The 26995-nt window shown below is 38.2% G+C and overlaps 1 protein-coding gene across 7 annotated transcripts in view; it reads left to right on the plus strand.

Moving 5' to 3' along the window:
• The window catches only part of FAM110B (family with sequence similarity 110 member B), a 113863-nt gene that overhangs the window by 31858 nt on the left and 55010 nt on the right, over positions 1 to 26995 (plus strand). For 2 of the 7 annotated variants that reach the window (XM_027638755.1, XM_027638762.1), the window contains exon 1: positions 21540 to 21708. The exons of 4 other annotated variants lie outside the window; for them this stretch is intronic. The gene's annotated coding sequence lies outside the window, so the exon portion shown is untranslated. Of the gene's footprint in view, positions 1 to 14137; positions 14205 to 21539; positions 21709 to 26995 lie in introns of those variants that run through there. One more of the 7 variants, XM_027638757.1, reaches the window with a different exon arrangement.

The following is a 26995-nucleotide window of genomic DNA, read 5'->3' on the forward strand; positions in this document are numbered from 1 at the left end:
CAACATAGTGCATTGTTGATTAGAGCCAGAAGTAACTCCTTATATTATTAGTAAGAAGATATATTTGCAGTTCTTTGTTCACAAGGGAACAGGCTGTTTCTGAGCTCTACAGCACGCTCTGTTTTTAGAAACATATCCCACTTTAATTGTCATATTCAGAGCTCACTTTGGCCACAAAAATATGAAAACACACTCTGATATCTTCAGCAGTGGGAGAAGGACAAGGTTTGCATATCATGAATTTCTGTTTATCAGCACTGTAGTTATTTCTTAGTATGGTCATCCAGAACCCATTCTTGCTTGTAAAGGACAAATGCTGATGGAAGAAAAAGAAATGTGACCCCAAGAACTTTTTTGAACCTATAAATGCTACAGTCCCAGGCACTCTGGGAGATTTGACTATGCTATGGCTTTGTTAACTTGCCAGGATTTTAAATGTAGTGATGATATATGCAGAATCTTTCCTTCATACTGACAAGAATAACTGAACTTTGTGTAGAGAGTTGGCTGAAAAAAGTGAGTAGTAGTGGAAATGTTTTCTATGTATTTCTTCAAGATTAAACGTAGGTACTTCTAAAGGTCTGCCAACTTCTCTATTTTTTAAAAATAGCTGTTGCAAGGTGTTAACTTCACTGTTGGAAAACTTCTTAAATAAATATTTCTTGATTCATCCAAAAAGAATTGCAGATTTTTGTAGTTAATCCTTTATTGATCTTTCTAATTTAGACTGAAATTAGAGCTCTGAACTAGAACAAAGTTCATTGTCCTACCAAAAGTTTTGCGATTAGCACAATCAGTTTTTCAGCTCATAACCTTCCCTTCTGATCTGCTGTACATGCCTGGGAGTCAGACCACCAAGCACATTTAGACCCCCTCGTCCCTTTGTTACACCATGCCCTTTCTTTCTGCTTCTCAGTTCTTTGATTTCAGTTGCAACTGTGTTTCTCCAGTCTACTGGCAAGGTCATCTTGAACAACTGAGGATGCTCATTATTCAACTGAGTATTCAAACCTTGACATAACAGCAAAACTGATGATGACGATTATACACTGATTTCAAACTGAAAGAAAAAACCCAATCCAGAAATACTTATCTCCATAATGTTTCCTTTTGTTACATCTGCTTTAGGAGTACAAGAAACAATGCAAGTTGAGATAACCATGGACTAAAAAAATATAGTATTTCTTCTGAAAGTTATTTAAACGTTTATTTATTTTAAAAGTCCAGTTTTATGCATTGAGAGAGTAAAGACTTCCTAGAAAGTATCCTTATAATCCCATGGGCTGCATGGATGTATCTAAGTGGGGTGGTGGTGGTTAGGTTTCATGTACAACAATGTTAGTGTACTGTCAATGCACAGCATCCAGGATTAAAATGCAGCCTTGAATGCTGTCACTGCTTCCAGCAAGGCAGTTTGTTCTGTGCCTTTCTGTCTCGTTTCCCTTTGTTGGGGGGGTTTGTTGCTAACCAGAAACACCTTATATGAGACAGCCAAAAGTTCTGGTGAAAATCAAGAACAGTTCATAGCCATGAAGATTTTATATTTGCCCTAGATTCTTTTTTTTTTCATTGGTGCAGCTGTAACTGTTGTTGTAAATTATATAAATAATTGATCAAGGAGTTCTTGTTACCTCAAATAATGTTATGCTTATTGCTTCTCATAACTGTGCTGCTCTTTGTTGTACTACAGCATAGCTCATACCCTGCTCTGTGTGTGTGGGTTTTATTCCCTTAAAATTTTCTTCTGCTCCCGACCCTTTGCTCTTCCCCTCTTCCCCTCTTCCCCCTTCCTGGCAAGAACATGTTGTTTCTGCTTCAGTTTATTCCATGATTTGACTGAAAAGCGGGATCTTTTTTAATCAACAGCAACGCATTTAAAAAAACCTCCACAGCCCTGGGAACTGTGCAGTGTGCACATCTGTTTTCACATAAGCATGAATTGCTGGCTTTACAAACACGAAGCATGTAGTCCTTGCCACAGACTTAGCTAAAGTGTTCTGTAACTTGAGACTCTATTTGAAATAAAAACAAAATTGTATAGCTTCTTTACCATACTAATGGAAAACATTTAATTTACTTCTTCAGGCCAACCAAAAGTATGACGCAATGCTGCTCAAGCAGATTTACAGTGCCTTTTCTTCCCTGGAAATCAATACAGCTTGGAAGTGCTGCTATGGGAGCTGGCTAGTTGACTGCGATCCAGCTGCATTCAGATGTAAACTTCTGTACCACAAACCAAAACTGGTGATTTTGATTTATTCAGGCATCACTCTGTCTTTGAGATATTATGGTGTTGGATTTTGTTCTTTGTTTTATTGCCATTAATGCTAGGTTGAATTTCAAAATAGGTAGTTCAGTGGGTTTGTGATTTTTTTTTTTTTTTAAATCATTCAGTGATTTTCTACATTTCCTGAATTAAAGTACTTAGGTCTGTGGTAGTGATATCAGCAGAAGCAGATATATGTACATGGCCATGTGTGCCTTTCAGTGGAGTCTTTTTTCCCTTAGACAAAAAAATAGCACCACCAAAAAAACAGGCCTCCACTCAGTGTGAGCATTAAGGGCTAACATAATCGTTTTCCACTTTGTACAGACTAAGCTCTGAACATTAAATGTTGTTTCATTTTTCTCCCACTAGAAGAGGCAAAATGCAACAGTGTTCTTTAGCTGAGTCCAAAATAGTTTTTAAAACAGAACTATGGAGTTTATTTAATAAGTGAAGCCAACAGTGCAGATTTTCATAGTGCACAAACTTTTATGCCTTTGTTTCCTTTCCGATTCCTCACTGCCTCCACTAATGGTTTTGACTTTATTTCAGCTCTCTGCTGTAAGAGGCTGTTGGTGTTTCTCTCCTTATTTTTTACCTTAATGGGATTTCATCTTTTCTAAAATAGCCCTTAGAATGGGATCCCTGATGCTGCCTTGCTCCCTAGATGTATTTCTTTGAGAAGTCTGTCACTGATGGCCTGTGTGCTGGTCATGCTTACTTCTACCAGAAGGAAAATCATGACTTGATACTTGCCTGCTAGCTTGCCAGAAGTATATTTCATCTTTTTTTAAAAAAAGAAAAGGTCTACTTCTGTCTCTCACATAAATTTGATTCATTTTTTTTTTTAATCCTCCATTCATTTTTCTTTCTTATATGTAACAGTCTCACGGTGAAGAAAGAGCCTGAGAAGATAATGTAGACGAATTGAGGTCCTTTTCGTAGGGATACCTTGGGATGTTGTGGGTTAGCAAAGAGGAAGATGGGGATTTGAGTTGTGTGGGAGTCTGGGGTTGGAGGTTTTTTGGAGGTTTTTTTCCTTGACATGATGGAGAAGGTAATAATACAATGAAGATGAGAAACAATGTTGCTGATAGCTGCATTATTTTCTTTGAAAAGGCTACCATATGAGACTTGATAGAGAAGTACATAGAATCCAAATTACAAATATTAATGGTTTGGTTTATTTGGAGGAAAAAAGTGAAAACAGAGATTTGTAACAAATTTCAGTGCAGTTTCAAACATTCTTTAATACAATTTTGTAAATTTTCAAACTACTGAATAGTTTTACTCATGATATAAATACTGATTTTTAAAGATGCATAGAGTGGGAGAACATATGGTGACAGTGTGATTATCGCATTTTCTATTAAATATAAGGACAACATATATCCAGTAGCTTCTAACTTAGACATAATAAAGATTTCAGCTATTAGATATTGCCCAACAATCTTCAACAGCTTAAGTTTATTCTCTGAAATGCTTCCTGAAGATGGAAAAAATGCCTCATTTAATTGGGGTGGCAAATCTGGATCTCTGGTGTTTGTACAATCATAAATGTCTCCCTGGCTGCTATTTGGGAAATAATGTCTTGTGTTGCAGCATATCAAATTACCGGAGATACTGCCCAGCAAGGGCATCTTTCAAAGGAATGGTGTTATAAGGAACAACACATAAATCTTTACAAGAAGAAGAGACATTCAACCATTTCTACTCAGACTATCTAAGTGAAACAGGAATACAGTTAAATTCAACAAACAGGCTGACACATTTTGGCAATATGTTTAGCCCATAGGTTTTCTGTTTGACTGTTCCAAAATTCTTGTTAGTGTGAAAGGTCTGTCGTTTAGCTTTCCTTTTGCCATTTTCTCTATACTAGCACTGGCAGTCCAGGCTGGAGTATGCCATAAAGACTTTTAAAGCTACACTTTGAATAAAGCTTACATTTACTACAGAATATTTGCTTTGCATGGTTACAGTACAAGCACTGTGTTCCTGTGTAAGCACTGTAATGAAGTTGTTAAGAAGAAAAGAAACACTTATAGCATTTGCACTAAAGTTCATGGAGCATGAGATAGCTGCGCTGAGGACGCTGGTACTTGGAAGGGATTAAAAAAAGCTTCTCAGAAATAAACAAAAATAACATTCTCAGAGTAGCAAAACAGTATGCAAGTGATGAGAATAAAGGCAATAATTATTATGTAGAGAATAACCTCACTTGAAATGCCACAATGTGATCCACTTTATGATCTGACTTTCCTAAATATGATTTGAAAAGCAGAAAGAAGTACAGGGCATGACCTAAAAATGGTAGTCTGGAAGCTTCTTTAGGTATGTTGGGTCTGAAATGTAGTTTGTCCTCTTGAGTCAAACCTGAATAAACTGTTTTGGGTGTTCATGTTGTCCTTATGGTTCCAACTCTGCCAGACATAGCTATTGCTACTTTATTAAGAATTACTTGGAATTTAAGTCCTGTTGGAAACAGAATGTTGTCAGGAAGATGCAGTCTTGCTATTAAGAAACTTAAGATAAGGCTAATCCTATTGTATGCCTCTACTTTCAGAGGTAATGTAGACACTTGCCTTTCCTAGTTAAAGCACCATACCATTGGCTACCTGCTTTATGGGATTTCTGTACCTTCTTTTTTTTTTCTGAATTGCCAGCTTAGTTAGACATTAATTTTCAAAATGTTTCACACAGTTGTGGATGGCACTACATTGTGCCAATTTCCAGACTTCCGGAAAAATAAACCAGTTCTTTTTTTTTGGTGAGTGAAAGAAGATGAGAAAAAATTAATGTATGTGTAGTCTCTTTGATTATGGAAAATTTAGGTTTCTTTTATGTCGGATGTTTATTTTTTTAATTTATTTATCAGTAGAGATAGAGTAAGGATTAGGATACTGAATACCTGTGAGATTTTACTCAGATGATTTATATATTTCAAAAGCAGAAGATCTGTGCACATAATAAGAATTTTTGAATTGTCATTTTGGATTGGTACTGAACCGAACTTCATCGTCCTGCTTCAGGAAGAGCTAGTATCGGTTGTTAAAAAAAAAACAACCAACCAACCAACAGCAACCAAATTTAAGAATTCTCCTACAGGTGTAGGAAGATAATCTACTCCCAATATTTGTTTTTACCTTGATCTTTTCTGTTTAGAGATAAAACTGCAAACTGAATTGACAACATGGTTATCTTTTGAGTAGTCTAAACCAGCCCTAGGTTTCTTAAAACTTGCAGGATAATAGAAGATTTCTAGAGAGTTAGGGTATTAAGAGTGTATGTTCTTGAAATAAGTTGATTTTGAAAAGGCATGCTTTTGAGACTCTCCTAAAAATTAGTAACTTTGTAAATCACTTAATCCTAAGCAGTGGTGCATGTCTGTAAGTAATTAGCAGTTGTCTCTTTTTCTTTCTTCTAAAGAATCTGAAACTGACCAGATAGTTATCCCAAGTTTTGACTCACTGGGAAGATCTAGATAAAGAGCAGAAACTTTTTGTTCTTTTATCAGCAGCTGACTTGCTGTGTGGCCTTGGGCATGTCCTCCTCACTTTCTTGCACCCGTTTACCATTGTACCCACTGTTGTTGCTACCACCATAAATTCTTTGTAAGCCTTGTAATCAAATTGGAGCTGTTTATTTTTCTGAGTGTACTCAACTTCATTTGCTATGCAGTTCCTCATGACAGTTTAAAGTGCAGTGGAATTATGCAGTTTAGTCCATAAAGAATTTAAACAAAATAAAACCACCTTGTGCAACATGTATTACAGTAAAGTGGATCTGAAGAAAACACACACAGTTTTATTTTACTGCTACCAGTCTATACAAAGACTGCAAGTGGGGGATAAAGCTATTTGCTTAAAATTGGGAATACTGTGACTATAAGAGTTAAAATAAGAGGGGAAGAAAAGATCTGTCTTAGAAGGAATACGTGGCAGTCTTAATTTGCCTGAGTCTTTAGCAGAGAATTTCCACTTCTGTTTTCTGCCAAGTAAATTGAATATGTGGAGAAAAGCTAAACTCCAAGTGTTGGACTGTTAGTATCTTTTAACAAGGTTAATATGGTGAAGCAAAATATTGATAATAATGAGTCGATGTTTAACAGTGGACTGGCTGAGAGATCCTTGTGTTCCTAAGTATTGTGAAGATTGAGTGTCTTGTTTTTAAGCTTACTGTTTTGTGTTTGGTACTTACTTTTGCATGCATGCCAGGGCATGCTCTGGGAAGAAGCATAAATGTTTTTTTCCTTTTTTCATTCACAAATACATTTATTTCCAGTCTAGAGCTGGAAAAGAGGAGCACAAGAGGGGTTTTGTTAAATACAGCAAAATCTAATTACAGCTTGATTTAAAGCCACATTTACACAATGGCTGAGGGGTGAGTTCACTTCCAGAAAAACAAACTTGTTGGCTTCCTACTGTGCATCAGGGAATCTGAAGATGCATGTCCTGGAGAGCAACTACCTCCCTCTGCTGGCACCAACTTTTCTTATGCTGTGCTGCAGCTCTGCTGCATGATATAAAAACACGACTGTACTCCTATGCAAAGAATAGTGATGCATGAATTTGTTAGTGTATACTCATCTTACTGATTATGCCGCAGGTAGTACATACCACATCATGTGTTACATGTGATAGGCTTGATATCTGTTTTCTACGAGCTGTAGAAATCTCATTCCTCTAAATGAACAGCTGTTTCCTCCAATCTGTATTTTGAACAGTTATGTCCCTGGTGATTCGAAGGAAAAATATTGGTGAATAAACTACATTTTCTTGACCATATGGTTTTCACTCAGTGCACATCTCTGAAAGGTGCAAGATCTCATTTTGATTGCCTGCTGAAGTAACTGAAAATGTGGTTTTCTTTCTTCAACTGGTTTAAATGTCCTACTGTTCTTTTAGCTCAGTTTCTTAGAGGAAAAGGTTGTGCATCTCCAGTTTAGTGAAAGTTCATAATTTGTGGTATGTTTTTCTCTTATGGTGATACCTTTTCCTTGAGAACGCCATCACAGGTGGTTTCATAACAGCAGCTCATAATTGAGATGATGGTCTTTATTCTTTTCTTCTTTCCAGCTGATGGTTGCCATTTTTAGCAGAGTTTTGTATTATTGGACTTGCACTTTATGCTGCTACTACTCCTTCCGTTTCTGCTACTCTAGTTCATAATAATTGGAGTAGCAGAGTTTAGAAATTAAATATATGCACTGCCACTATCTAGAAAAATCAGGCTAAGTGCAGGTAGAAGGTGGCCGATGGTGAGACTGAAGTTGCTGTGCTGCTCAGCAGCACTACTGAACCATCTTTGGAAGCTGCTTCATGAAGAGATTTGTGTTAAAGAGAGGCTAGGGCACATGGGTTGGTGTACACAGGAAGTCTTAGCGAAGGAGGAACAGGCATAGGTCAGGAGGGGAGGGAGCAGATCACCATAAGGTTGAGTAGGACCACAAAAACAAAGGAGGGACAACAAAGCTTGCCCAGGAGAAAGCATTGCAGACACACTGGTGGAGAGGCAAAAGCAGAGAAAGAGGGCCTGGCGTGGACAGCATGTGGATGTGAAGTGATTGAGGGAGATAGTACTCTCTGAGCTGTGTCTCTGAAGTGTGGTTCGTGTTGCAGAAAGGCCAGAAAAGAAGAGGGATGCAGGTCTGCAGAATGCTTTTGCGAGAAGTGGTGAGACGAGAGAGTCTGGCAGGGTATTTCTGACAGAGCGCCCAAATTGGTGATCCCCCCCTGACAGTGGCTGGGCCAGTGAGTGAAGAAATGTGAAGTTGCAAGAGGCAGAGAAAAGGGACAAGATCTTGTAAGATGAATAATTTTTTCACTGATAGAGTGATCTTCTTCCTTTTTTTGTTTGGTGCCTCCTCATTTCACACTTCTCAGAGAATTTCAGACCCAACCATGTTACTGTGATATTGGTGAACTGTATCTGAAACTGATGATGGGGGAAAAAGAGGATCCCAAAGCTTGCTGTGATCCTGAGAGAGGTCAGTGAATGGCAATCGCATCTCTGTGTATAGCTATATGCAACTGCACTCCAAGGACTATAAGAGAGTCTCTTTGCCATGAAGTCATACCTAGGGAACTGTCATTCTTAAGTCCTACACTTCTGTTCAGTTTACACAAATTTTTGAAAACATCAATTCACCATTTCTTGCTGCTTCTTCAGATATTTCTGGGCTTTAGTTAGGTCCTTGCTGAAGTTCCTGCATTTTCTCAGAGAATTAGTCAAGTGAAGGTCATCAGTTTCAGAAAGAAAAATAAATTGTCTTTTCCAGCACTGTTTTGCCTGCATTGTATGTGACCTTCAAGCCTTAAGGTGCCCCAAACTCCAAGGAGTGTGGTCTTAGCCTTTTCCATCATGTAATGTTGAAGTTCTGACTAGTAAAAGGCAGATGAGCATTCACAGAGATAAAAAAGCAGTCAGGTCCCACCTTTCAGTAGTCCTCTCCAAGCCAATATGATGAAGAAGAATCCTTGAGCACATATGTGAGTGTCCAGGGATCAGAATTAATGTTCTGTTTGGCTGTTCACTGAAGGAGAGAGATGCATTCACACTGGAGTACAGTGTCCAGTGAAGTACTCATTGTCACAGTTCTTGTGGTCCTTGTTTGGAAATGTCCCTTGTCTCCCAGGAGGCTCTGGGCACTGGGCTCTGGCCACACAGATGTATAAAGGAGTTTTGTGGCTTTTACATCCTGTCATGTCAACTGGAATTTCTGCTATCAGTTTCTCTAGAGGAGGCAACTTGAGGAGCAGAAGTGTGTGGATTGCCTCAACTTTTTCTTCTGATTATTTTTTATAGTTAAGCTCTTTAAAAAACAAACAAAACAACAACCAACAGTTTGGTAAGCTCCAAGCTACTAGTCAGTGTTGACGTGCAGAAATGACTCAGTATGAGCTGCAAGCTTTGTTCTTTTGGCAGCTTTTCTTTCAGCTGTGACAGTCGTAAAGTTTTTTCTCCTAGAAGATTCACAGATCTTCCACCCCTCTCCCTAATAATTAAACAAACTAGGTGTTCCTGCTGTTTCTTTGGTGGATACATTTTCAGAGACGCTAACATTTTCAGATACACTAATTGCCAGAGGTACACTGTCAAAATATTAGGTATGTGATTTTATTACTTCCTAGAATGAGCCATAAAACCTAAAAGCAACTAAATTTTGGAGTTTGTAAAATTTTTAAAAGGAAGATTAACTTAAATTTCTGAAGAAAGATATTCCAAAAACATGTAATATAGGAGAGAGATTGTTTTCTCTGTTCTGATTACCTTGAATCTTCTCTCTATTGTAAAGAAATTTTACTCCTGTGGTCAGTCTAATTTTTGCTTAAGACAAAGGTTTTTAGGGCCCTGTCGGAGTGAGACAGTTTACAGAATTTAGGCATTTGGTGGGATAGCCCTCCTGTTACAGCTACCAGATATGATTGCATAAGGGACTTGATGTACGAAATGGGGCCAGTAGGTCACATTAATCAATTGACTGCTAATCTCAAGCGTTAAATGCCTACTGTGGATTTTTCACTTAACCCTGGTTAGCACTGACCAGTAGTGATACGGGGCACTGAGCTACGTAGAAGACAGTGGCTGCATGTTTTCTGCACAAAGAAAAGCTCTTTGTGAAGGGCAGCAGCTCTCTTTATATGCAACATGGTGAGACTTAAATGGACTTCCAGTGGAGGACTTCAGTCCTGAAATTCTGCCACTGTCATTACCAGTTCTGGAGTTGTCTCCTAGTTTATCAGAAGCTGCATCGTGCCACCAAATGTAGCTATTCTTCCATAAGGGTAGCTAATGTCATAGTGGGTGATTTGGAATTACCTGCTATGCAATAAAATTAGATGCTTCCATTCAGGCCTGTTTCTTAGAAGGTATGTTGAATGAAAAGAATCCCTATTTAATTTTTCCAGAGGAACTAGTACTAGACTCTGTGATATCTTGGAGTCTGACAAGTACAAGGAATAGAAAATAAATTCTCAGTGTACTCTTTCAGAACTGATTTTGTTTTTTCACTATTGTCCCTGAATCTTCCTACAATGGCAGCATGAAATAAGAAGAGCTTGTTACTCCCAACAATAGCAAGCTTCTTAATAATAGAGTTCTTAATACACTTAAGTATAAATACTTGTGCTAGATAAATGCACAGTCTGGAACCTAAATTAGCATTCTCTGACATGTATGTGTCAACATCTTCAAAGCAGCTTTCTGATCTATAATGTATTTAGAGACATGTTTCTGCATAGATCTGCTTAATATTGTTTAACAAAAAAAATTAAAAAATTTTTTGTCTCTTCTGTTGCTGCTACCTGTTGCAGCCACAACTTGTAATTTATACTAGGTTAGGTGCTCCAAACTTTCAGAGGAGTGAAGTGTTTTTTCTTGTGTCAGATAAACAAGATCAGAAGCACTCTACAGTGAGCTGCTCAAGTAAACACTAAGCAAAAAATTGGTAATTTCAGTGTGATTTAAATTGTCTTTATCTGGAATTGTTTGGCATTAGAATGTAATCAGTCTGATTTCCAAGCTTAATGTATTTGCATCAGTTCTAAATGAAGTTTTCTGTTACCTGTGGATTGTTCCAGTAGGGTTTTGTCTTCTGTAGAGCTTTCTGTTTGTTGTCTGTCTTCCCTTTCTCTGTTTTACTCTTAAGAACAGGTTCAAAGAAATTAATAAATCTACATACACCATGCTTACTTTGCGACTGCTTCAAGTTACATCTTAATAACTTCTATAGGAACATTTTCTTTTGCAATGCTCATTCACTTGAGTTTTCACCATGATAGGCAGCCTGTAATGAGAATGTTGACTCAGCTGAATGATATCTTTGTTTTCTTTATTCTGTAAGTCAGATTGCAAGATAATTTTAAATTACAAGTATTAGATCACATTTCCTTGAGCGATTGCTCATGATTATACTAAGTTGCTGCACTCACCTATTTTAGTTACAGTCAACATTTTAAATACCAGTGTTAAGGGAAGCAAGAGAAGGTGTTTATATAGAGTCCTGAATGATGATAGCTCCATATCTTGTTAGCTTAATATTTTGAGTCTCTTCAAATTAATAGTACTCCTTGTGTATAAAGAACAAAATGATTCATCTTGTAACATGAAATACAGGTAATCTTGATAGGGTGGGGGGGGAAAGGATCTGTGAGATGTAGCCTGGATACACACATAATGTAGTCTTCCATTCTTTTATAGATTGTGCAGCAGCAGCCTTTAATTTTTAGATGCTTTAATTCTAGTGCAATGACTTTAATTCTACTGAAATGACTCACTGGTTATCTAAAGCATCAGGTAACTATACCTATATTTAGCTTTGTTCTATCTTCTTATCCTTGTTTCTAGCTTCATTTTCTCAGTGGTAAGCTACAGGGAGTTTAATTAATGTTTAGAAAAACAAACACCCAAAACAATGTGGGAAGTGTACCCAAGTGTTCTCACGAATACAGCCTCTGCAGGCTTATTCTTGGGATGGTCAAGGCATATGGAGGATAAGTTCTCTGTCTTCTTTCACAGTACCTTCAAACACAACATACTTAATTCCACCTGCCAACAGGCTGCACTTTTCAGTTGAAGTTGATACTATTTTTAAGAAGAGATTCTTCTCTCTGCTACCTCCAGTGGTGCCTTTGTTTTGGCGGTTGGTCTTTGCCAAGGCCTGACCCTGGCCTTAACTGCATTTCTCCTCCTCTGCCAAGGAACTGCTGTGTGCTAGAGACTGCAGTATGTAACCACAGGTGGGGGTGTCTGCCTTTTTAGCTCACTGTATCAATGTGCTGAATTGCAGGGGTTCAGACAAGAAATCAATACTGTTTTTCCATCTGACTGCCTTGAAGACTACGTAAATTAAATCTATCTGTAAAAACAGTTAGGTCCACACTGCAAGAAATATAGGTGGCAAGTATGAGCTGCTGCTTGTGTTGCTGCTGGGAAGGATGTTGCCTGGATAATTTTGTTTTCAAAGCAGTTACAGGTATGTTCCCCTGAGATTTGTAGTAGTGAGATGCAAATAATGTATACAATGACAATTTTACTGTTTTCCTCACAAGTTCTGCCTCCAGCAGGCTTTGAAAGCTGATGAGGTGAGTGAAGATGTACTGCCACCTGGGAGGCATCCTTTGTTTTCTAGATTTCTCTGCCTATTAATACCTGTTAGGTGTAGATTTTGTTGCCACTTTTTTTTAGACACGTACTTTTTTAATTTCCCTTTGTTTTTGTTCTGCTCAGGCTTTTTTCTGACATAGTGAATTTCTCAAGTGCAGACGTGCACCTCATTCACCGCCAGCAGCTTCTACAGATTTTAGTGTTTGTTTTTTTTTTTAATCTCCTGGCCATCTCATATATCCACAGTTAGTTTAGTTTAGTACTTTTTCCTCTTGTATTTTTATTTACTTGAGGAAGTGACCTGTAAGTTCTGCCAAGCATTAAGACTTTAAAGAAGTCTCTGGTTTTACTCCAAATTTCTTCCTTTACTACTTTTGGGAGTGGAAATAATATGTACACAGAGACCTAAAACATAAAAAAATTATGTGACTACTGCAAAACATGAAAGATACTTTTCAAACTTTTCCTTCATGTACTCTTAGATCTGTGAAAGTCAGTCTTAAATCCCAAGTTCTGAATGAATACAGACTTCTGAACATAGTTCTTTGCTCTAACTTATAAAGCCTATATGCTGAACTGATCAGTGTGTTATTTACATTGCCTCAGTCCTTCCAAATAGGAATATTTTTGCTAGTGGGTGGGATATGGTGGGATTGCCTGCAGCAGTCCAACTGAATATAGAAATTATGACTTTTTCAAGTTACACAGTGTTTTTCATAGTTATGCATTTTTTGTTATAAAATAATACGGACAGTGAAGTCAGTGTTAAACACTCAAGCAACTTTGAAACTTGCTCATATTTCCCTTCTCTAGCAGCCCTTTTACTGTGGTAATGCTGCTTATGTTTTGACTACAGACTGTTGGAATTTGCTTTGAAAATATCAGTGTCTGTTTTATTTGCAGATTAGTTTTGGAGCAGCCTTTTCTTTAGATTCTGATTAAGGCAGATGTTTCAGGAGCAAGAAGAGGCTTTCTTGGTTCAGATTAGTAAAGACTGCATTATTTTAGAACATGCAGGAGATACATGTTTGAGACTGACTGAAAGGTCCAGTTCTGACTTCACTTAATTTTGAGTGCTCACCTTTTGACCTTATTTTCCTATGTTCGTACCTAGTTTCTGTAAGGACAAAAAGGATTACTGTTATGCTATTAAGGTTGCATTGTATGGGATTACTGATTTCCCTTTTCACCTCTGACATGTTTGGGACTTGAAGACTCTGCTGACATATCACCCACTTGATGTAATGGGAAACAAATGATCTTAAAAATCTACTGTCCTTCACTGAGTGCCTTATTAGAAAAGCTGAGGTATACTTGCTGTATATTGGTGCTCACAAACTGTATCCGAGTTCACAGTGAAGACTAGGTTCAGACCTGTAACCATTATTACCCTGCTTTGTTCCTAATCTTATGTTGATATAAATTCTGGACAAAATAATAAATACCCACCAAAAATAATGTGTTTGTAATCAGTGTTGAATTACAGTGCCTGTGAGACAAAGGTTGTTATGTACTTGTATTTTGCTTAGTTTAAAACTGAAAATTCTGATGCTTGTGCTTTTAGAAACATGTTCTGGAAGTGCTGCAGAGTTGCAACTAGGACAAAGGTCTGAAAGGTTCCATCTAGTTTGGGCATTTCATGAGAATGGCCACCTAAAGAAATTTTGGTTATTGACAGCAATAGTATTATAAGTGGTGACTTATGTGAAGCTACTATTCCATGAAGACATGCTGCAGAGAAATTGGGCATCTTTTTTTTGCCCCCAGGCCTAGGAAAGGAAGATGAAGAAAATGCCTGCTGCTTTGCCCAGGAAATGTTTGAGAATGCAGATCAGTAAGTAATTTGTCCCCACAATGTGACAGAGTTCCCCTGCTGCATGTTTCCCATCTTCTTCATAGCACTCCTTAGCTTTCATGCTAGTGTTAGTAGGATCATCACTCTCCCCCTCACCTTAGTTGGAGCATGGTGCAGGGAGGGGAGTGTCTGCTCAAATGTTCAGAAAAGGGTGGAAAACAAGGAGTGGTAGTCTCTGGGCTTGAGGGGTGAGCATTCGTCTGTCCCCATTTATGCTAATTTTTCATAACCCTTGTTATGTGATTTTTGTGCTTATTTTGTGTTAGAGGATTTGGCAAAAACAACAAGCAGTTCTTGGAAGAAGGGTCTGGGATCTTATCAGCCCTGAAAAATTGAACTTGCTGGGTCTACAGGGTGCCTGAGATGCAAATATGCTCTTCTTCAGGAACATTATATGGAATAAGAGTCCTGATGACTCTTTCATAAAAGGGCTTTTGGCTTGCTCTATTAAATAATTAAGCCTCTCTTCCTGGAGAGGCTTTTCATCTGTGCCAGCAAAATGCTTCTGGTTTCTTGTAAGAAGACCGTGAGACTGCGTTCCGGTATGGCGAGTCACGGTTGCTCGGTTTTATATGGGCACAGTTTCTAGTCATTTAATTACAATCTTTCTAAGATTAAAATCTAAATTTATTTTACTTTTGGCTGAAAGAGCTTGACATTCAGTAGGCTGTCTTCAAACTCATTAGCCTTGATTTCTGTGGTAACCAAAGCCACTGCATTCAAAGCTAGTTTTCATTGTGCTGAATATCTTCAGTTCTGGTGTAAAGTAATAAGATCTGAGAGTTGCTCTGAAACCCTGAATTATGGGTGTGGACTGGAGACTTGAAGTCTCAAAGGTTTGCAGTCTCTGAGCTCTCAGAGAGCTGGCTGGCAGTGGGGAGTGTTTTGTGCAAGTGCCTTTATGCATTAGCGTCTGCAAAGAACCACATCATATTCCAACAGTCGCACCTTGACTTGCTTTCTAGTTGCATCTTTCAGCTCAACATAAACACCTTCTCACATAGAGAGACGTAAGAGAGTAGAAAACAGTCTTTGAAGAATAAAAACACAATGGGGTTTAGAGTGCTTGATGGGTCTTCATTCTCATCACGCAAGATCAAAGAAAACCTTGGAGCTGCACTTTCTACTCAGAATTGGAAATAACATTCTTAATTACAGAAGTGAGTAAGTCTGACAGAGTTTTTCCTTCAAAGGGAGGAATGCTACACTTCATCCTTCAGACTTTGCACTCTTTGCAGCATAGCATTTTTTAAAAATTACACCTGTCCTCTAATGGAAGACTTGTATTTAAAGTTTTCCTAGGCCAATCTTATAGATATATCAGTTAGGTATACTCAGCATCAGATTGTGTCACCCATTTCAGCAAGTTGGTCATAATAAATATGATACTAAATAGAGTAGAAGAAAATGCCAGCAGTGGTGAGGAAGATTAATAATGTGGAGGTGCGGGAAGTATACTTATTATATTGCAAACTCTTTTTTCTGCTCTTCCACTGAGGGAAATCTGTATTTGTCTGTCAGCTTTCTGGCTTAAGTGATGCTCTCAGAGTCCCTATTTTCCACCACAGCAAGTATAAAAAATGTGTCTTCACTTACAAAGCCCTTTTATGGTCTGTTCCAATGTAGTTTTTACCCTCCATGTCCTCCTGAGCAGTTGAATTTTGCCACCATTATACTTTGTGTTAGGATTTCAGCATCTTACATCAGTCATGTTTTGACTTTTTTTGTATTGCACTCTCTTTTTAAACCTGTTTGTTATGGTCTGCAAATGTGTCTTTCTCCCTTGACTGGTTGGAAGCAGAGGCTTTCTTTTCTATAATATGTTTTACAGTCTCTGACTCTGTAGGGTCATGATCATTGATTTTACGTGAGTCAGTCATGCATTATATGGGGTCCATGTCCTGGATGTGCTATTTAAGGCTATTTCTGTGCTTGCTGTAAACAGTGTGGTCCCTCTCTGTGGTTCATCGACTTTGTGGCCATCTATCTGGTCAGCCAGAGGCCATGAAGCGGTGGCTAGGAGGCACTCAAGACATGTTTTGGTCTTGAGAGGTTCTTGGTTGTGTGGACAGGTGTGTTGCCTTCTGAAATGGACAGCTCATACTGCATCTCTGCTGGTAGCTGTGAGGAAAGGAAGTGGAGGGAAAATAAGTAGGATGGAAAGACGAGCACATTTGTATAGTTTGACGTGATTGCTGAAACATGGTATAAGGGGTGGAAGAAAACATTGTGCTGAAGGCAAAGTAGAAGGAACTTGAGGAGAAATGGAAGGTTGACATTGTTATGGAGATGTGTTGGAGTGGTATGTGAAGGGAAGCAAGTTTCAGGGTTATGTGAAGTCTTTAAAATGACCTTTCATTTGGGATTTGTGTTTTCTTACGAGTACCAACAGACTAATACTGTGTTCTTCCATGTTTGGTTTTGTGGCCAAAGTGTGAGTGCTCAGCATAGTAAACCTCTTGCAGGCTTTCCTTCAGATTCTCCTTTGCCACATCTATCAGCAGCAGGATGAAACATACCTCACTGACAGCTTAACTGCTTTTCGCCTCATTTTCCACGGTGGCAATGATGGACCATCATTTCAGTCAGTTTGGTCTGACTGTGAAGATACTGCCAATGTGTAGGTCTGTGGAGGTGAGGGATGTGGGTGTGGGGCATTGTTTTGTTTGGGTTTTTTATGATTCTGAGATAAAAGTAAATATGAATGCTATAAAAAATAGTCTCTTGGAATCAATCTCAGTGTCATCCTGCAGCAAATCTCTGGCATTCAAATAGAGACATCTCTGCCTGTTATTAAGCATCTAGAAGAGTTCTGTCTGGGATGTTTAGGGATATAATGAGCATCTTTGGAAAAAAAAACAACCTGAAGTTCCCGGTTAGCTGTCCAACTTCAAAACATGATCAATAGCATTGACATTTATGCACACATGGACAGGTAACCGCTTGCTTACCAATCAGAATTGGGATCAATCCAAGAAATGTTCCTGTGTTCCACAAAATGAAAATAGGTTTGTTCATGCTGAGTGCCGACCTTGAGGCCTGGCATTTGTGACTTCCAGAGAAAAGTTTATATAGCAAACACTAGTTTATATAGCAAGCACATTTTCCTCCACAAATGATGATGGGTCTAGTGATGAGTTTGACAACAGTTGGCAGACTTCCCAAACACCACCAAATACTTCCTAGGAAAAAAAAGAGTCCACCAAATAGCTATTGTGAAGTCAAAGGTAGCTTTCAGAAGAAAAAAAAAATAATGCTAGATAAATTTCTTTGGGAAGGAAACTTGAAATGTAGAAAAATTTGTGGAAGAGAAAATTGTCCCCTCATCTTTTAACTTGGGTAAATGTCAGAAGTACCACCCAAAAATCTTAAGATTTTGTTGTTATTATGTAAACATAACCATGGGATAGTTTAGCTTACTTCTAAAAGTCTAATGAATGCATCAAGCCAAGTAAAATATTCATTAGAGTAATTGGTTCAATTCAACCTCTCAAGATTGCAGCTTGGAAATATATACCCTATACTACATATACACTATATTGCCTTTAGAAATGCAGCACGTTGTTTCACCAGCCATTTTATTCAACTCATTTTCATTCCATATGTTTACTATACTTTGCAAAATCTAATTAAGTAACTGAAGTAGCAGTTTGCAAGGAATATTTGGTATATTTTTAAGTCAAAGGTTAAGTGGTATCCAGACTGAAAGTTGTTCGGTTGCAAGACACACGAGACATATCAGAAATTTTTAAAATATTCTTGTATTAAAATCATTGCATACGTAAGTACTTACACAAGTGATCGTAACATAGTGAAAAGTTACTTGTTCCCAAAATAGTCATCTGTTTATTAATTCACTTAGATATGCCTAAATGAAGTGTAACATTCATTAATGTGCTAGCTAGGCAGTTTTCACTGTAAGATGCTGGGTTTGGTGTCATATGATGAATTCATTATACCCTCATAGGTTTTCCTCTCTCCTCCCCTTTGTGATGGGCATCTGCCTCAGACCATATGGGTTTGGAAAATTTTAATTGAAATTCTCCTGTCAAGGAATTGGGCTAGAGAAAGCGTAACTTGCTTATAATTTCTAAAAATGTTGTAGAGACCTTCTGTTTCTATGTGGAGGAGCCGGAACTTGAAGCTGAGCACAGGCGGGTAACTTATGCCAGAGACAGTCTTTTGCTTTCAATGAAAGTCTGCCGAATATTGGCCAACTTGTGTACCTTTCACGATTTGTTCATTTCCAACAGAGACTTGCTGGAGTCTCTTGTGACTGTGTCCTCATGAAACCTGTGTTCCCTCTCTGGGACTTGAGGAGTCCCTTTCGACTGCGTCCTTATGAAACCTCTCTTGGCTTCTTTTGCTGGCACACCTATACATGGCTGTATCCTGTCTCGGGTCCAAATGCTCGTGTGCTGTCACCACAGGTAGCAGGGCAGGCTGATGGAGCTCTGCATTGTTCTCAGTTGGAGTTTAAGCTGTCTGCCATTGCCAAATGTGGGCTCTTGTGAACGACTGCTGGCTCTAAACATTAGCCCTGCTGTGCAGTTCCTCATATCTTCCTTACCCAGCATATCATTGCAATGGTTAAAAATAAGTGTTAAAATTGAGACAGACATTGGGACTCTTCTGACTGACCTTCTAAGCTTAGCAGGTTTAGTGAATATTGATTGTGTTCCAGAGACAAGTAGGTGTTTCTTGAAATTCAGTGTGGCAGCAGTTGATGGGTCCTTCAACTACAGCTTGCTACCATGAGATTTTAAAAAGAAAGCAACTTCTGGAATAAACACCCTGCTGCAAAGGTACATTGAGAGTCTGCTGCCAGGGCAGCCCTTGCTGGGAACATGGGCTGTACATGCCCTTGGAGCCAGCAGCTCTGTGGGGAGGAGGTGGGAGGCTGGCTGCTGTGGAGGGGTGCTGGAGCTGAACAGGATGAAGCAGCAAGGACCTGGGGAGCTGCTGGGCTGAGGAGGGGGACATGTAGGGCTTAAGAGTTTCATAGGAGGAAGCCAAAACTGATAGTCTTGTAGCAGCTGCAGCCCGTTTAATTCCTGTTTAAGTTTTCTTGGTCATTTTTTCACTTGTCTTATGTGTCTTGGTAGTTTGTGAATGTGGATCAGATCAAAAGAATGATTTAAGTCTCTTTGATTTTATTTTTTTGTTTGTGTATGTCTTTTCCTTTGCTTAGCGAATGTGAGCATTTCCACTAGCTGGATCAGAGGACTAGGTTAAAGACTATTATTGGTTTTATTACCCTGTTTCTACCTTTGGCAAAATGTTAGAAAAACATCATTGTGGATCTGATCAACAAATGATTGTGCATTTTTTTATATGCCTCTTGAGCACTTAAAATTAAGTTTTTAACCCCTGTATAACCACCTCCCTTGCCTTTCTTCATTAAATATATAGTTTCTTCATTTCAAGTAGTATGGCTGAGAAAATTGAAATATTCCACAGTATTTAAAAGAAACACAGTTTATAAAAATTGATGAGTTCCTTAGATGATGTAATCTAAAAAGGAAGAATTAATAAAACAGCCTCCTTCATTTATTGCAACACAAAACTTAATGTTGACTGAACATTGAATAAAGGAGCAAAAATGTCACTATTCCTGCATTTCTTTTTTACTTCTAGTCATTTATAGCTTTAAGAATATTTTTCTTACAGAGATGAAGTCTACTTCTAGCACAGAGTGACTCTTTCTGAGCAATATTCACTGGCAGATTAAGAAAGCTCTAACATAGCTATTTACATATTGTCAGTAAATATGGTCTTGCACTGTTACCATATTGAATTCTTGTTCCACTAGTAAAATTTTATGTAGTAGAAAATACAATTTTTGTACTGAACTAAGTACAATAGATAAAAATGTTTATAGACAACCTTTAATATCATGCATTTGCATTGTGCCTAATACTGCATGGTGCTGGTGATAAGACTAAAGAATTAGGAAAAATGCCAGTGTGGGCCTATCAGAACTCATTATTGCAATGGGGTTCAGGATCTTGCTATTGTAATGTTTATGGATATGGTTTATGTGTAACTTACTGAAACATCTTAAAAATTTGTTGTAGTTTGTATATGCATAATGCTGTAGCATTATAGTATTTTTGCAGCATCAGTCATGAAAAATGTTCTGGATCTCACAAGAGAGAGTTGACACCGGCTCTGGCACTTCTGATAATCAGGCTGTGTACTTCCATCTTTGACGTTTAAAAGCCTTTTGGTCATTGTAGAGCTTAGGTGATTATATGAACCATGTGAGCACAGGAAACTTCAGAAGAGTGTTTTTCTGTTTGTTCTTCTGTTTGTTCTAGTCAGAGTGAAGATTAATTGAAACATACTGTCAAGGCAGACTAAACAACAAGCGCCTGTATCATTTTTTTGTGATTATTTACCTGATATTGTAGAAGCTCTCAGAATCTTTCAAATACACAGTGTTCTCTTGGATCATAACATTCCTTAGTTTTGAGGACTTAGATATTTCTAAGATAAGTAAGGATGTAGGGCTTACTTGTGTTAGTTCACCATACGTCTGAGTCTTTGCTCACTGTAAGTATTTTCCAAATGAATTAAGTTGTTTTGCATAATGGCAAAAATTTCCTTGGCATTTATACCATAGGCTCATGAAAGCTTGTTTAGGACCTTATGTGCCAATGCACACAGAAGCCCTCTGATCATCTGAGTATCTGCCCACAGATAAACATAAAGGACACAGGGGGTCTTGTTGACTTCTGTAGGGCTACTGTGCACTGAAAGCATGCGTGTGGTGCGTCGCTGATCTGAGGTCTACATTGTAGTCTGTGCAGTAGCGTATAAATCCCAGATCTACTGTGTGTTTGATGCTGGTAATGTATACATTCAAAACAAGAAGTCCTCCTGGCAGAATAAATTGCTGCATCTTATTGTCTCCTTGAAATAGACCTAGCAAACTCCAAGTGGTCAGCTACTCAAAAAGCACACCTAAATATATCCTTTTTTTCCAGAGGTGGAGACAAACCCCCTCATACGTGAATCATTTGGAAAAAAACAACAGCAGCGAAAATCCCAAACAGGAGTTTTACCCTGACGCGCCCAGACAAATAACAGTCCCAAATGTTGATGCTTTCGGCTGAAAGGTGTAATCTGCCCGGCTCTCGTTGCCTCGCTCGCGGTGCCTCAGCAGCCCTGTGCTACGGCAAAGGGCTATAATTAGATGAGCAGCCTGCTCAGCAGCGGTGCCAGCCTGCGAGCCTCAGCGAGCATGTGCTGGATTCTGCATGTGCCTGGCGCTTATTGGCGGCCGAGGTTGCTGCCTGCCGGTTTGATAGGTTTCCCCAGTAATCTTTATGCTGCATTACAGACATAGATACAGAGGTACTGTGTGCTTGCAAGGGGAGAGGTGCTCAGCTTGTAGCGTAAAGGAGAGCCCACAGATGAAAGGCACCGGTCTTTGTTGCAAAGCATCAGTACTTAAGGACTGCTAGCCGGGAGCGGAGAGGTCAGTGAAGGAGTTTTACTTGGTGGTAATTACTTTCAGGTCTTTATCTCTCCGGTGAAACAGTCATGCATGAAATGAATACTGTTAATCATGTCATCTGTTTAATTTGATCTTGCTCTCATTAATTTCATGTATACTCGGGTGGGAGAGCCATCAGATTACAAAACATATCATTAGAGGGGATTCAGTTCAAAAACAGAGTGTATTTATATGGGAATAGTGCTTTCATTTGAAATTTTGAGCCTGTGCATGGGAGTGATTTTACTGGTTGCCTTTTGTTATGCTAATGGAAATATTTCTTTTATTGGAATGTTTTCTGCAGAGCAGTTGAATCAGAGCGTTTATAACTAATGGCATATGAAAATAAATCTGTATAAATAGTGATTAATTTAAAGAATAATTCTGTGAAGTGTTCTTTAATATGATCACAGCAATAACTTGATGGTTCTCTTGCAACAAGGTAGAGGGATGAGGAGTAATATGCTATTGTTCTTTCAACAAAGATGCTGGAGCCTTCATGTTTGGGTGGATTCTTTGTTTCATCCACTGGGTTTTATTTTAAGTGGCTTTCAAAATGAAACTAAAGCCATTCTGCCTGGTAGATTTCAGTATATCCTTTGCTTGCACATACATGTATTTTATATGTGTTTATTGTTCTCAAAGGCTGAATTTTGGCCCAAAGCCTTGTTTATTGTCAGAACTGCCTTCAGCAGTAGAATGAAACAAGATATATATATGCCAGTCTTTTAAACTGTGATTCTGAGACTATTTCAGTATTTATCATAGCGTCATACTCATTTAAGTTCTTTTCATACTTGACCTACACATCAATTGATCACAACTTTTCCTATAAAAAGCATGCATATTTAATGAGCACATTCTACAGTGAAAGCTGTTCAGAACAAAAGAAAGCAAGCATAAAGTATTCAAAAATGTCTCATAATGTAGTCATGCCTCATTTGATGACTTTTGAATATTAAGGCTGACTGGTGAGACTTCAGAGTTAATGCCCTTGTCTGTGTCAGACTCCAGAGCCCACATGAACTTGTATATTAAGTCACCAGTCATCTGGCTGGCTGGCTGCCACCATGCGTCCGAGGTACGAGTGGATTGTCTCAGCCAGGATCAGAAAGGTGTTAGGAACAGGAGCTATTTTGGTGTTAGTCTTCACTCTTCCCTCTGCACTTATCCTTGAAGAGGTTATTTCTGCTGTATAAACCAAAGCCAAATTTAAGTTGTTCTCTTTTAAAGTATGTGGTTCGAAACTGTGTTACCTTCTGAGTAGATGCCCTTAAATGTGAGCATTTATTGAGTAACCAGCTTCATATGGCTCTGGGTACAACAAAGACACGAGCTTTATTATTTGTGATAGTATATGCAAACAGAAAGGTATTTGGAAGGTTTAATCACAGCTGGTACCTAACAGTTTCTTTGAATTTTTGCTATTGACAATAACAGTTACCTTGGTGTCTATTTTAGTCAACAGCAATTTTTTTTGCCATTTTCCAAAAGTTGTTTTTCAAGGTTGTTTCCTTTTATGTAGACTTGGAAAATGGCATTTTTGCTTTGTAACAGTTAAGCCTGAACAGGGAGGACTCGGGATGTAAAGGCATGTTGTTTTCTCAGGCTGTTTCATATTCTCTCATTGCTCCAAATTACCAACCAAAAATATTTTATAGATGTTCTGGGTTGATTTATGCCTTCTGCCTTTTTTACCTTAAGTAATTTATCTACATTTTTATGACCTTTGCAATAGCATCCCGTGAAGGAGTAACTAACGGCAATGTTAGTAATAATGAAACGTAGAAAGTAATATCCTCAACTGAATTACATATTTACCATATCCAGATTGTGTTTTCAAGAGACAAGAGTCTGATATATTCTATTCCATCTGTTGGGCTGTTATTATTTGTAAGTAACATAAAGCATGTCTGGAAAAATTCTGTAAAAGTTTGTGTATTTTTGGTGGTGGATACTGGTAATGTCACCACCCACTGGAACTGAAATGCTGCACCAGCAGCTATGTAGGTGTGGATACCTTTGCATCCAGAAAGAGCTGTGATGATCTGTGCAAGCATCACCAGAAAAGGTGACAGTTGTGAAATTAGAACTGGTGACAGTGTAATTTAAATTTGCAATACCTTAACAGCAAGGAGTAAGCTACTTTATTATTGCTTCTGTTTTTGTTACAACCTCATTTTTCTTCTGGGTAAACTAAGAAAACAACTTGAAGCAACAGTTTGTGTGGATTACTCTCTAAAGAAGTTGTCATCTTTGTTGATATAAGCATATTTTAGCTAGAAGCAGTGTATTCCTACAGGAAATGTAACACACTTCAGATTATTCTCAATGAGATTTTATATTCAAGCTTTGTCAGTGAGTTTCTTGATGTAAAAATTTTTAACTCTTTGTTAGGAGATGTATGCATACTGTGTTTGCTGTGTGCCTTTGTGAGCTCTTCTCATTTCTTATATATTGTCCAGTAGTTAAATCTCCAAGTTCTTTGTTATATGAAAGGGAAACTTTTCTTTCAGAAAAGAATACTGTATGTATATTTGTGTATGGGAAGGTCACAAAAGTATGTTGTGAAAATCAAGGTCTCAAGTGTTTAATTTATGTAGTTATATAAATATGTATGAAATATATATATATATTCTGCCATGTAGCACTAATATATGTTGGTATAGAAAACACTTTCAATGTCATAACAATACTCTCATTATCATAAAAATAGTCCTTGAAGAGTAATGTTGTCAGAAACACTAGATTTGGCTGCTGGCTGGAGATGGATTCATGCAGTAAAAACTGAGTGCCTATAATAAACAGTGCTACACTAGCTTTTCCTTATTAAGATATTATGTCTTTTTACTGCTATGCATATAAGTGAATTTTGCATTACTTAAACCCATACCAAGTCTAAAGGGGAAAGATGATAACTTAAGGTTAATGCTTTTTTTTTGTAGCCTGTTAGCAATGAAAGAGATACTCCAGAAAAAGTCATAGGGATTTAAAGTATTACCACAGTGTTTATTTTGCAGGATTTGTACTTACAGTTTTTAAGTTGGGTAGCAGCAAGTGATATATGCATGAAGGTTTACATTAGAATGGGAAAAGTGACATTGTGTCCTGAAGTTCCTTTTTGCTTTTTCTTTGGTTTTGGAACCAACTCCAGTTATTACTGATAAAATGACTGTCTATTTAAATGGTCTAGACATTCAATAGCCCATCTATAAATGGTTATTGTAAGACTTTGAGAGTTCACGGAAAATCAGTAGCCTGTTTTCTGTATTTTGTTGGGCAAAGGTCATTTTATTCTCTCAGTCTGGACATTTTGGGGCTGTGTGGTGTGGAGGCACAGGATGAGCCCTCTCAGTGGAGATTCCCTCTCTGAGCTCGGCAGGGTGTACCTTACTTAGGAAGGCCTTATTGTTTTGACACTCCTCCCACACTGATGCAGCAGGACTAACCAAGAGGGTAAAAAATGTGACCATGTTCTCTGTATGCAGATGGCTGTTGCTCCAGTTCAGGGACATAAGTAGTCCCATGCTCAGGGACTGCACACAGGCAAGGGTCGGTGGTGGAGAAGGTTGCCCTGGCCCACCCCTCCTGCAGGGCTCTGCTCACCTGGCACTTATCCTGGGAACTAACCATGTGGATTTAGAAACTTAGGCAGTGGATGAAAAATGCCTGGCTTTGGGCATCTGAGTGTAAAACATTTGCAATGTTGAGGGGAAAGTTGTGTTTCATAGAGCAGGCAATGGAAGTGGCAGTGTCTTTTTCTTGCACTTCTCACAGCTGCAGTGTTATGGTGAATTAAAAACAAAATGGATATTAATTTTTTTACACTTAATCTCCTGTTATGATTAATTTTAATTGTTCTTAAATGTATTACCTGCAGTATTAAGTGTGACTTCATAGATTAAATGTAGAATACAACCAGCAAATATAATCCTGGATACTGTTGTCTGCATAATCCTGATAATGAGATTCCTGTTTTAATTTCACATGGGCTTTCATGGATGTGCTTCAGCCACCTGTAGGGACACATACGTGCTGCAGTCTTTCCATGAAACACCTGAAGCTTCCAACCCAGATCCTTGCTTTGTAAATATGTCATTTTTAAGCATGAATTGTCCGTCCCATAACAGATGTTATTTGGTTTTGTGCCATGTCACACAATTGTCTCATACTTCTGTGATAGATGTTTTATGTATACTCATGATGATTCTATGGCCATCTATTTATTTGGCAACATATCTGTTGGGTATTGTAGAATGATTTTACTATGTCACTCATACCTTCCCGAGTGTGTATACTACAAAAATCCCAATTAATGGCAAAGGAAGATATTAAATTCTTGTCTTTCTTTTAAGGTAGCTTGGCATTTTGAAATTTGGTAGTCTAGGCCAAAGGTTGTTCTTCTCCCTGATTAGGAAGGCTGTAGAAACACATTCTGTAGCAAAGTAATGCAATGTGTAATAGAACTTGTATGGGTTATTAGGGCTGTTTAACTAGAGAGAAATGTGAATATCTAGATTTACAGTGACATTCATATTTTCATGAGTTTGTGAATATTTGGCTTTTGAATCTATTTAGGGTCTATGGTTATAATTGTTTTTAAGATCTTAGTACTGGTTTTACATGTAATGTTACTGAATGAGAGATGTTAATACGATGTGGTATGTTGGCCTATAATGCAAATGCATAATATGATACAGTACCTGTGCCAAAGTGTTTCCTGCCTGTATAATCTAGGTAGAAAAAGCCTAGAGTGGAAGGGAGAAACAGAGTCAATAAAGATGAATTATCTTTTATGTGACCACAAACTATCAACTTGCAAGATAGGCTGAACAGTCTGTGCTTCAGGATTATAAACCATTACTTCAAATGACTTTAGAAAGAGTGAAAAATATAAGATCAGTGTAACTATTCCTGTCTGCATAAGCACTTGCAGTACAAACTTCCCAGGGTAAGGATGATTTCCCTCTGTCTCAGTGTGTCATAATTGTCATCTGGACATTGCAGGTCAGTGACATTGCAGTCATCTGGAAATAAGTGTGCAGCTTGTATTTCTACTGTGACATCATAACAGCAGTCTAGTCAGAAGATGTATGAGGGACTTGTTAAATTACGTATTACCTTCTTCCATTACTCTTACATCAACCATGGTCCTGTCCCATGTCTTGCCCACTATTTTCCTTTAGCACATTGTGGAGTGCAGAAGTTGCTATTTTGGACCTACCTCTCCATGGACTGGGTAAAGCCCATCAGAGGCAGTGCAATTGCT

Source organism: Corapipo altera, unplaced genomic scaffold (genome assembly GCF_003945725.1).
Source record: "Corapipo altera isolate COAL_440 unplaced genomic scaffold, ASM394572v1 49, whole genome shotgun sequence".
Taxonomy (NCBI): domain Eukaryota; kingdom Metazoa; phylum Chordata; class Aves; order Passeriformes; family Pipridae; genus Corapipo; species Corapipo altera.